Raw genomic sequence first — 12,976 nt, 5'->3', positions numbered from 1 at the left:
TATATTTATAAAGATAATAAGACAAAAATAAATAGTAACGTAAAATATTGACGTGCAAATAGGAGGGCAAGGGAGGGCAGGCAATCCTTGTTCAGTATATAAGGAGCCAACGGGATCCTCTCCGGATCCTTTTGGTGAAGATTATGAGAATCTGTAAATCGTGTTCATTTATTATATATCATGCAATTAGTTTTTATCAAGTACTATTTGTATTTAATTTTAAATAAAAATATTTAAAATAATTTCTGACCTCTTGTCCTTATAGAATCCGAATCCTTGCCGGATCATTTTTGTGAGAATCTCGAGGATTTGTAAATCGTGTTCGTTCATCATATATGATGAAATATTATAAAATGTGGTTTTTAAAAGTGTGATTTTTATGTATTTTATGCCACTTCGTAGTTTAGCATTAGTTTTCATATTAATATTATAAAGGATATTTTAACGAAAAGTTTTCGGTACTGTTCACTTTAATGAAAAACTATTTCAAACACATAAGGTTGCAGAGAGTTTGTAGAGAGTTTCATTTTTGACAAACTCATCTATAAAATAGCAAACAAGCTCGATATTAAATACAACAAAAATGCTACTTTTATCACATGTTTGTACCATTCATTTATATTATATCTTTAATAAAGATAAGACTCACACGTGTTAGTGGATTCTACTTTTACAGAAGAATAGTATAAATACGTAGTAAGTGTAGGCAGTTCTTTGATTATTTATTTAATTTCTTGCTAGTTATTCTTGTTTTTCAAGATACATACAGTACATGACAGGGAAGTAATTCAATTACTGGATGCAGAACTTGATTTATAACACGAGTTGAAGATTCAAACAACTCATTGAGTTAAAAAACTGCACATGCATATTATTCTGCTCTTTCAAAGCCGTCTAAAACAGTAATATTATTCGGTGCTTCTCTGATTCTCTGTTTTTTTTTTTTTAATAAATGGCTTTAAATTAAAACGATAAAAATGTCCAAAAATAGAGCAACCTTATTTTTGTTTATTTAAAAAGAATTCGGCTAAAAAAAATTTAACATTGAGGATAAAACATTGATTTATTTACGACATAGCGCCTACATACTGAAGAATTGATCATTTCTATTAATTAAAATTTGAAAATAATTATTTCGGTCTATTTCGCTAATTTTAGTGGAGTCCTTGACCTATTATATTTTGTGATTATGGTTGCATTTATACTTCATAAAATGCCATGGACCTTTTAGGAGGAAAAGCTAGGCCATATAAGTATGGAGTAGGATTTTTTTTTTTTTTTCCTTACCTTCTCTCCCCTCTTATTTAAACGGTCATAATTAAGCTACGTCAACATATTATATTATTTTTTATAACAAAAAAAAAGACAAAATAAAAAAATGTAAAAGGAAGAGATAGAAAGAGAATGAAAGATAATCCTAGTCGTATAAGTAGGCAACAGAATTCAAAGTACTTTTGCTATATATGTGCAAGTATTAATTTGAAGAAAATTACAGTGGATCGATCAAATTAGGGGACAATTAGATCAGATAGTCTGTTAAATTTTCAGTCTTGCATTTACATCGATCTTCATAAAAGTGTAAATGCTTGTTACTTTATCTAAAAGAGAGGGAAATTTACCAATGTGATTAGAATACGGGTGATATAACACGTGATATTGTGTATAAATGATGGAATATATGTGTTAAAAAATTAATAACTTGAATATTAAAAGTTTCCACTACTTATATAAAAACACATGATGTACTACTCGTGTTCTGATCATAACGAAAAATTTCTCTAAAGAGAAAAGTTAATTGCATTACTGTTTAATTGCAATACTAGTTACATCTACCTCAATTGGCACAGCTGGTGTGTACGAGCAAAAGTTCCCTAGACCTGGGCCTGTTTGGCAAGTGTTTAATTGCAATACTAGTTACATCTACCTCAATTGGCACAGCTGGTGTGTACGAGCAAAAGTTCCCTGGACCTGGGCCTGTTTGGCAAGTGTTTAATTGCAATACTAGTTACATCAATCTATATGATTAACTTGCATTATTATTAAAAATTTGTTTCAAAAATATTTTATTTAAAAATGTTTTTAGTCATTTAAAAATATTTTTTAAATGAGTCCTTAGTTTATTTAAGTTAGTTAGAACAGTGTTTAGCATTCTTTATAATTAGTTTTGAATCTTCCTTAATGTAATTTGTGTTAAGAATGAATCATACATTGATGAGAGGAGAAACTTTGTATGTGCTTATAAAAGGTTGAGCTACTCTTCATATTATCAAATAATTTTACGGTGGAATCCCAACTTTCTTCATGACATTAGAGCAGGTTGTCCCACGTGTAAGCCTAACTGCCACACGTGTTCCACGTCACCCTACTTGTGTTATCTACATGTTAGGTTTGAAAATTCCCCACACATGAGAAAGCGTTTTGAAAATGAATTCCATATTAATGAACGGGAAAACTTTGCATGTACTTATAAGAGGTTGAACTACTATTCATATTACTAATTAATTTGTATTTATCATTTGTAAATAAATAAACAAAATTCTATTGCATGTTTCATTATTTGGACAAAGTTACTGAGAAATCACCACTTGTGAGCATTGGTTCAATCACAAAACTCCAAATCCGATATGCAACTTAAGAATGCATTAGTACCGTAATTAGGAGACAGTACGCCATCAATTGAAAACCCAATGACGTAAAATTAGGCAGTAGTCAAATTCCAATAGATTAATCATGGATCTCCAACCGAGTTGGTCAATTTTGTTTTCCGAAAGAACTTTGAAAATTCATCAAGGGGACCAAACCTAGCGTTAAGTACAGAATAGCTTAGGGCGGCAACGGCTAACCATAACCCTTCAGAGGAGGTGAAAAGCAAGCTTAAAAACCAACCCGTTTCGCGGCTGATCGAGATGGGATTGGTATAGGGAGAATAGACGGTAAGATGACTCGTAGTAAGATCTAATGAGGACAAGGAGAACTTCAATGGACAAGAAGTGGACTAAGGGGGATGGGTATAATGAGAACAAGGGCCATCATCAATGGACAAAAATGAACTAGAGGGGATGGGATTTGTCAAGCGAGACGTCTGGACACATCCCTCTTTTATATTGCGATGCAACCCAATCAATTGCAGAATTTCCGGATTAGTGGCTAGCAACAACTTAACAATATATTGTTTCAAGTAAAAGAAAAAATGAGGCTTTAGATGCCCACGGTCTCTAGCTAGCCATCATTGTTTTATAACTGCAAAACTTATTGGCCTCAATGTTAAAAAATGTAGTCACAGATAGACATTCTCCTTGTCAAAAGAATATAGCAATCTCAGTTTTGTTCAGGAAAGAAAAATCTACCAATCTCAATATAGAAAGGAAACAAATGTTACGTACCCACAAAATGTACCCACGACCTAATTTAGGGTAATTTAAAATTATTAGTACAAAGAAAAGACTTAATTCACTTACATTACAGTCTAGTGGTATTTATTTTTACTTGTAAGTAATATGTCTTAGGCTCGATTCTCGTCAAATGCGAATTGAACCACATGAGGCTTAGCCCACCACCACCCACTTAATATAAATAATATCGTTTGTTCAAAAAATAAAAAATAAACTTAAAAAATTAAGGGCACAAATAAAATTTTAAAAATATAGGCACAAAAATAATTTAAATATATGGATACAAATAAAAATTAAAAATAAAGCGGAAACAAATTAAAAAATAGTTGCAAATTAAAAATGAGTATAAATTAGAAATAAAAATATTTGATGGAAAATTTAACCATAAATATAAATATATCAAATGTTACGTTTTGGAAATGATTAAATAATTTCAATAATAATAAATTTACATGTCAGCTTTTAATTATAAAATTTAAATATGCTGACATGTAAATTTAAGATTATTGAAATTGACATGGATAAAATCAAATGATTTGATCAAAAATTGAAAATGAATAAGATTTCAATTAATAAAATAAAAAAAACAGGCGAAAACCTAATTTCTTAAAGAAAGAGAGAAGTATTAGTGGCTTAATAAAACGGGGGGGGGGGGGAATTTATTATCGAAGTTTGATTAAAATACATTGGTTGGTCCACACTCCACAGCTTTGTGTAGTGTAATTGAAGAAGTTGACCTAAACGAGGAGATTAATCTCATTTTGATATTTCGACGTAATTTATAGTATGAAGTTTTAACGAAAAGCACGTGGTATTGTTCACTTTAACGAAAAATTACATTTTTACACTAAAAAGTCAAACCTGGTACTATTTACTTTACCCTTTATTTTGTTATTATCATTAAAACTTAAAGTTTTCAAGCTCTTTTCATTCATTTTCCTTTTATTGTATGCGTTTGCTGCTAGCTAGGTTTAGGTTTAAATTTGTAGGGTTAATGGTACTTTTACCAGTTTCGTATCTGTTGCTATATCTTGAGTAAATTGAATTGCATCCAAACCAAAGTATGGCTGAAAGATGGCGACCAAAGAAAAGTAGTGACAGAATATTACTGAATGAGAGTTTGGTAATATAAAATGATAATGTTAATGGCATTCGCAAAGTAACATCACCAAAAGCAAGGAGCAGAAGATATAACAGAGTGGACTTGGAGGAGTCTCGGTAGTAAAACACGTAAAAAAGCAATATCTGCGAAAAAGGAATTGGATGGGGGATATGCATGCATGCACACTTTTGCTTGCTGTAGCCTGTAATACGAACCCTTAACCCAGCTGATTTTTAAGGAAAGCCATGAGATGATCACAGAATGGTACTGTGCTGTGCTGTGCCGTGCTCGGATCCCCTGCGCTTTTCCCTTCGTGTTCCTTCTGATACAGGCGTACCCAGTGCTCCCAACAGTGGAGAACCGTTAAAAGCTGTAGCCTATGTCATTAATTATTTGGAAAACTAATTAAAAGAACTTGAAAATTTTGAGTTTTAACGATAAGGACAAAATAAAGAGTAAAGTAAATAGTACCAGGATTGACTTTTTAGTGTAAAAATATGGTTTTTCGTTAAAATGAACAGTATCGGGTACTTTTTGTTAAAGTTCCCTTAATTATTCACTTCATTATTTATTCTCAGGGGCATAAACTGTCTCTCCCTTTTTTTTTTTTGTCCTTTTTCTGGAGAGCAGGGCAGGTGGGTATTGGTGGTTGTGTTTTCTATGGTTCGAAGCTCTTGGAATTGATGTAATATTTTTCATGTTTTGATGTTCGTGTTCATGTTAACGGCCTCCCGCACCCCACCTTCAAGACTGCTCATCAAGAGATGTGATGTAGAATTCCATCCAACAACAAAACATTCTAGCTAGATCACACATACAGAAAGGTCTTTCGTAGTGTTGCCTAAATCTCATTGTTCATTCATTTTTAAAAGATAAAGTTCGTTTTATAAATCACAAATATTTTTCAGATTTTAGGTTTCATTTTGTGTACATTTTTTTATACATTTCTTGTATATCCTCATTTTTCTCACGTATTTGCTCATCTATATCTAATGAAAATCATTAAACATTTTCTCGAGAACAAGCTAAGCAGTAAAAGTTTTTTTGAGTAAATAATTAAAAGAAGTAAAGAATGGGAGGATGATATATTTGGTGAAGAGTAATGTTAAGGAAACTAAATTTGTAGACAAAATTTTGTAAATTAAATGACATGAAAGTTGATGATTGAATTATTACTTGAGCGTTAATGAAAATGCTCATTCTTATTAACAATACATCATTGAATTTGTAAATTTTATTTATAATTTTAATTTTCTTAACATTATCCTTTAATGAAATGAATTTCAAGACATTCCTTACCACTCCAAGTCCACCCCAACTCCCAACTCCAACCAACAAAATCTTGATTCTTGAGAAGCTCAATTTATAAAACATTATTGTGGTAACATTTTAAGATTCGATAATATATGGAAGAAGAAAAAGGTGATAAAGTCTATGGCCTTCTCATTTCCCATCATCCAACTGCAAACAAAAAGAAAAAAAGCTGCCCAAATTACTTTGCATTGATTCTATTGCCCCTTCTGACTGACAGCCTTCGATCTCCTTGTCGTTAAAATCTTTGCTGCTCCTCTTCTTTTCTGGTTAGGAAATACTCTTCACCGTCATTACTCGCTCTCTGAAACCTCTCTCTCTCTCTCTCTCTCTCTCTCTCGTGTACTACTGCTAATATTATTTTCTGTTGTGTCGGTGTTCATGAGGCAATATATGTATGCTAGCTAGGGTTTATAATATTTTAGTCACGTACCCTGAAGTGACCGTCTAAAACAGGGAGCTACCAGTATTTTGGATAAAATCTCAGACATTTATTAGCATTGCATGAGATAATGTTCAGATGATCAAAAGCGTATATGAATTGAAAGAGGACAAGGATTGTCTGCCCTCCTAATTGTGATGCCCTTTCATGCCCTCTTATTTTGTGCGGTCACGGTTAAGCCATGTCAATATTTTATATTAATTTTTTAATGAGATAATAAGATAAAAAACAATAAAAATATAAAATATTGACGTGACTTAACCATGGCCGCACAAAATAGAAGGGCATGGAAATGCACCACAACTAGGAGGGCAGACAATCCTTGTCCATTTAAAGAGTGATAATCTTATAGGCAGAATGTCTATCCTCCTGTTAAGATACCATTTTCATTTCATTCTATTTGTGCGGTCACGGTTAAATCACATCAATATTTTATATTAATTTTTTTATAAAAATAATAAGACAAAAAACAATAAGAATATAAAATGTTGACGTGGCTTAACAGTGCAAGACTATATGTCTTATCATCTCAAACCGAGAGCCAAAGGGCTATAAGGCCATACATAGCCATGTGACAAAAAACCATCTCCAACCAAAGGCCAAATGGTCATATGGCCAAACATAATTTATTATTTAAATTTAAAAACTACAAATTAAATTTAAAAATAAGCATGGAGTAAGTGTTTTAAGTTTTATGTCGTTAAATATTTTTAGAAATGTTGTTTAAGTTTCATATTGTTAAATGTTTTTTTTATGTTGTTTAATGTTATTTAATGTTGTTTAACATTGTTTAATGTTGTTTCATGTTACTTAATGTTGTTTAATGGCTTAGGAATTTATAAGAACAAAAATTTGTAAAAAAAAATTCAAATATAACGGTTAGCTGATGTCAGCTAGCCGTTGCATTCAAATTTGTGGCCTGTCCTGGGGCTGGCTGGCTAGGTTGGGCCAGTCGGTTGGTCCTTTTATGTCCCATGGGGCCTATGAGCCATTTGGCCTAATTTACCCTCTAGACTCTTCGGTTGGATATGGCCTTAAACTCTTCGAGCTATCCGAAAAGTTTAGAACACATTAACTTTTAGAAAATGTCTGTAAAAAAAACTTATAAAAGTTATTTCTTGAGAAAATTCTTACTAGTATTTTAAAGTTTTTATTGTGCACTCCAAATTTTTTTATTTATAAAGAAAAATATATTTGTGAGTTGTGACAAGTGAACAATTAGAATTTTTGAAATGTCAATAATAGTTCACTTTCTTTATTTTAATTCTATCATTTTTCCTGATTAAAATTCTTACTTTATTTTTAATTCTATAGTGTATAATTTGATAAATAAATAAAAAGTTTATTTTCTCATTTATTGTACATAAACAACCTTGTACTGTTACACACTGTTGTGGATGTGCAATAATCTGACTCTAAAGATTGAATTAACAAAATCATTAACTGCCTTCTATAGAGTTAATTACTTGATTAGCTATATAACTAGGTCGGTCCTGAACAGTTCACCATGCTGGGAAATATCTCTCTCCCCTAACTGATATTGAAATTAAATATCTCAACCTATATTCCAATTATTGGTACCGGATTAATTAAAAGTTTGCCCACCTTGCTGAGAGCAACTGGGTACTTTCTCAATGGATTCTCTTGGCCAAACCCTAAGGTTTCCTTTTGAAACTAACGGGTTGTTTGGTGCCCCTTGTCCTTGCCTCATTTCTTTTGGTGTTCTAGGATATCCCTTGTTTGGTTAAAAACATAAGGGCTCGTATAATTTTGGACAGAACATGCCCAATTAGTCTTAGGGTAGAAAATTACATTGGAAGGAAGAAGTTGTACCTTATCTGTGAATATTTTTTTATTTGGATAATACTTGTGTCTATTCCACGGGGCACCTCATTGTCTGTGGTCAAGTTTTAATTAATGTATTTCTTCACTCATGCAAATATCATAATTCAAATATTTTATTTTGCTAAAAATTATTTAAAATTGTGTGAGTAAAAGACTCAAACAAACTTAAAACCATTTAGTCATTCATATATGTTAACTAAATGAAGGACTCCTCGTATAATGTTACTCGTTTCTAGACACGTTTATTTGTTCTCTACATAAGAACTTGCGTAGATGATATTAAATAATGGTTATTAAATGAAATATTTTGTTTATTGCATTTGTGCAATTAAATTGAGGACAATATACTTGCATTCCCCTTTTTTTGTACACCTTGTTCATCTATGTATTTAACATCTGCCCTAAAAATTAATCAAATTGGTGATCTTATATTCTTCGCTTAATCAAACGAATCAACGGTTGATCATTAGATTAAATGGTCATATTATACAAACGACTGCTAAATTGATTGATTTTTTTTTGTTTGGTAGAGAATATCTTTAAATGATGACGAAGATAATGAACGTTCTCAGCTATAACAACTATACAATTAAATTACGTCAATCACGACTGAACAAACAAAAAGATGCACATGAATAGACACAAGTATTTTCCTTAAAATGAAGCATACACACGTGTAACAAAGATGTATACTCGTTTTTAAGCTAGGGCAAAGACTTGTAAATAATGAATTAAGGTAAATAGAATAAAGATAATTAAGAAGAGCATTAGATTGGTAGACATTTAACCTCCTTTCCTTGTCTTCTGACTCGAACACAAACAACTTTATGGTGCGTTTGTTGTACCAGATTATCTTGAACTGAACTAACTTAAGGGATTAAGCTAGATTGACTTGACTTGAACTAAGCAGACTAAGAATAATAAAGTGTTTGGTGTAGTTCTAAACTATGTTCCGGACTAAAATACTTTTTGGCTCAAAAAAGTTAATTTCAATATTTTTTTGTTACTTTTCTCTTCATATGTTGCACCCCTCAATTTTTTTTATTACTTTTTTTTTTTTAACTTTTCTCTTCATCTCTTCATCTGTTCGCAGCCACTGCAACAATGGGCCTAGCCAACTCACTCGTCATCTTCACCTCATCGCCGTAATCATTTTTTACATGGAGATCATCCGAAACACTCTGGTTCTTATTCTGATTCAGATTCAGATTCTCATCCGCCACGGTATCAGACACGCCGGCGCCGCTCAAAATTTTCACGCTTTTCGAACCCAAATAACGAAATGGATCAAACCCAATAATAATAATTCACGATCTGCAACAAAATCGAAGAAAAGGAAGAAGAGGAATTGGAAGAGGAAAGTGGTCAGAGAGACTTAATCCCATAAAAAGTAGTCCTTCCAAGGAACAAACATTGGATTAAGTTAATTTTTATTCTAGTTCAGTCCAGTGAGACTTAGTCCAGCCAAACAAACACACTCTTAGTCTCCATCTAACAACCAAACAGACGGTAATAATAAAACAAAACTTAATAAAAGAAGGCCTAAGAGCATTTCCACGTGAATTTGGATAACTTATGAATGTTACTATTCACAAGAGTTATTTATTTTTAATGTACAATTCAATTATTTAGTAAATTATTGAACAGATGAAATTAATTTAGAATAGGTGACTATAATTATTGTAAGAATTTGAAATGGACATCTGAGATGTGGCCACGTGGCTAGTGACGATTGGATGCCCAACCGACTGTTGTGGCAGGCTCCAAGCGTTAGTTTTTGTTGCGCCATTCTCCTAGGTGAGAACGTGTAGCGCACGCTCGGTGCCAAAAAAATAATAATAATAATGTGGACTCGCTGACGTCAATGCCCCGGATTTGGACTTAGACTTAGAATCAACATGGCGCCAACCATGACTGGTTAGCCTTGGTGACCCCAAAATGGGTGGAGGTGCCGTTTTAGTTGGATTTGGAATCTAGACATATTGATTTAACATGGGTAAAAATACTCTAATAACAAAAACCCTTTTATATAAAGAACCTAAAAACACCCTAACTATATATCAGACAAGTCCATGTGACCATTAAATCCTTGGTTTTCAAACCCTAACTCATCACGCTAATGCAAAAACCAGGAGAAGCCATTGAAAGTTTGGGAACAGCAAATATGGAAAATTTTGCCAACATGCATGAAACCAATAAAAAATAACAAAAACCAAAGTAAGAGGAACAACTTCTGAGCGCCGCCAGTGTATTCATTCAGAATGTCAATCACAATGGACAAAGAAGTAGAGAAAGAACTCTTGTTCTATAGACCACCTGTGCACGTATCGGTCTCACCCCTCACATGAGGTTATAATTTCAATAATGTAAATACATATAAAATGATATATATATATATATATAATTCTTGTTTTTAGATTATATTTTTTAGACTTATGATATGACGATTTATAAAATATAATTCAAAGAGATAATCTTTTTAACATGAATTAAATTATATTATTAAATTGAAACACCGTTTTGACTATGAAACAGTTTTATATAAATCATTGTTCTTCTTCTCCAACTCCCTATGGCTATAATATATATTTCTTAATTTATTAAAAATTAGAAGGTAGCAGCAGCTACTTTTATATGCTTGTCCAGAACTCCAGGCTCTTTCGCGGTTTCATTGCCTGTTGGATGGAGTCATGTGCATGTTATATCCATTTCCGGAAATGTGGTTTCGTTTGGTTCTTTGCTTTCCTTCGTGTTACTAGTGTTCCAGGTTTTTTAAGTGGAAATTAAAATAAAAAAGTTGAGGTTGAAAAGCAACCTTTAATTTACGGCAATATCATAAATATACAATCTACATCAATCATATTCTTACTTTCCCTTTTTATTTTTCTGTCACATAAGATCAAAGATAAATATCAAATGTTAATTTGATGACTGACGTAATAATATCAGATTTTTTTTAACCGATATGTTTTTTTTTGTTATAAATGATATTTGTTAGACCCGTTTTAAAAAGAAATTAATTAAAATAAAATTTCAAGATTTATAATTAGTCCATTAATGGGATCCACACAATAAAATAATTAAAAATTATTTAACATTACCTTTTCTCATATGTCAATACACATAAGATTGATATATCGGTTAAAACTTGCTCCTACTTTCAAATTTGATTACATGACTTTCTAATTAAGATTTAACATCTCCGTTGGAGATGGTAAGTATTTAGAAATAAAAAATCATTAGTTCTACTCTACTTTTATTCTTTGCTCTTGGAATTGCCGAAGATATTTACTCTCCCATCTGTTACGAGATATTTTTTAGTGTCACCGGTATACTGTGTAATATATCACGTGTTATTATACAAATTGTGGGATATCTGTGTTAAAATGTATTAACTTAAAAAATAAAATTTCCCACCACTTTTATAAAAACACGTGATGTACTATTCGTGTTTCGGTCACAATTAAAAATTTATCCACCTGTTACTCTCAGCTATCACAAGAAATGTCCACACGTAACAAGAATATGTAATGAAAATATATTTTTTTTATTATTTATCATGCGGGTAAAACTCCTTAACAAAAAAAAATTAAAATTATTTCTTGAAAAGTTATAAAATGAAATGAGAAATATTGAAGCATGGTGTTTGAACTTTGGTTCAACTGGAACATCACTTATGAATTAAATATTCGTGAATGTTATTTCTTAATGTGTTATAATATGAAACAATGCTCATATTAAATAATAGGGAACTTTAACGAAAAACTCATGGTACTGTTCACTTTAATGAAAAACCATATTTTTACACTAAAAAGTCAATCATGGTACTATTCACTTTACCCTTTATTTTGTCCCTATCAAAACTCAAAGTTTTCAAACTATTTTCATTAATTTTGCTTAAATAATATGATAAATAAGAGACAAATGTTGCAGGGGAGTAACCAAAAAGGATTACTGCTCTACATTTTTATAGAGCAAAGTTCCAATTCAGTCAAGGTTTAGGAACCAATACTTCAATTTTCTCTAATAAAAATGATGTTTTAGAAATTTTATAGTAGTGTATGTGAATTTGCATCTCGTATGCACAAATCAAGCTGTTTGAATTTGATTTTAAAACGTATTGTTATTGAAATAATATGAGTTAACAATTGTGACACTTTTATACGTTATAAAAAAAATTCATTAAATTCATATATTACAGTCAAGAATTAAACTAGGGTTTAGGGTACTCTAATCCAAATGTAATTTTTCTTTAGGAAAACTAGTTTCATATCTTCTATGTTAGTGGCAATTTGTCTAAGCAAACTGTAGGGGTTGGTTCTCTTACGCCGACTTTCATCCATCCAACAACTTCTGGGTCGAAAATATGAACAAACAGAAGAAATGACCACGACCTCTGCGTCAGAGACGGTTGGGTCAGTAGAACATCCTAGTCGTTAGAATTTGCCAGTAGAACATCCTAATCGTTAGAATTTAACTCTGAAAAATTCAAACCAACCCTGATGATTCTCCTTTTTCAAATTTTGTGTTGCATTTCCACCACCATATACATGCAAACAACTTTTAATGTATGAAGTATTTACAACACTACACATTATTCTCAGAATTTAAAGGATCGTTAAATTGAATAAATTGAAAAAGTTTAATGAACAAAAAAAAAAAAAAAAAAAACTATGTAAAAGATAAAAAAAAAAATATTGCTCGAGTACCACCATCTTATTATAAAGGGAGTTTTAACGAAAAGTCCACGGTACTGTTCACTTTAACGAAAAACCACATTTTTACACTAAAAAGTCAAACCTGCTACTATTCACTTTACCATTTATTTTGTTCTTATCATTAAAACTCAAAGTTTTCAAGCCTTTTTCATTAGTTTTCCTTATT

The sequence above is a fragment of the Malus sylvestris genome, chromosome 13 (genome assembly GCF_916048215.2).
Source record: "Malus sylvestris chromosome 13, drMalSylv7.2, whole genome shotgun sequence".
NCBI lineage: Eukaryota > Viridiplantae > Streptophyta > Magnoliopsida > Rosales > Rosaceae > Malus > Malus sylvestris.
The sequence above is the reverse complement of the archived record's forward strand: the minus strand, read 5'-3'. Positions refer to the sequence as shown.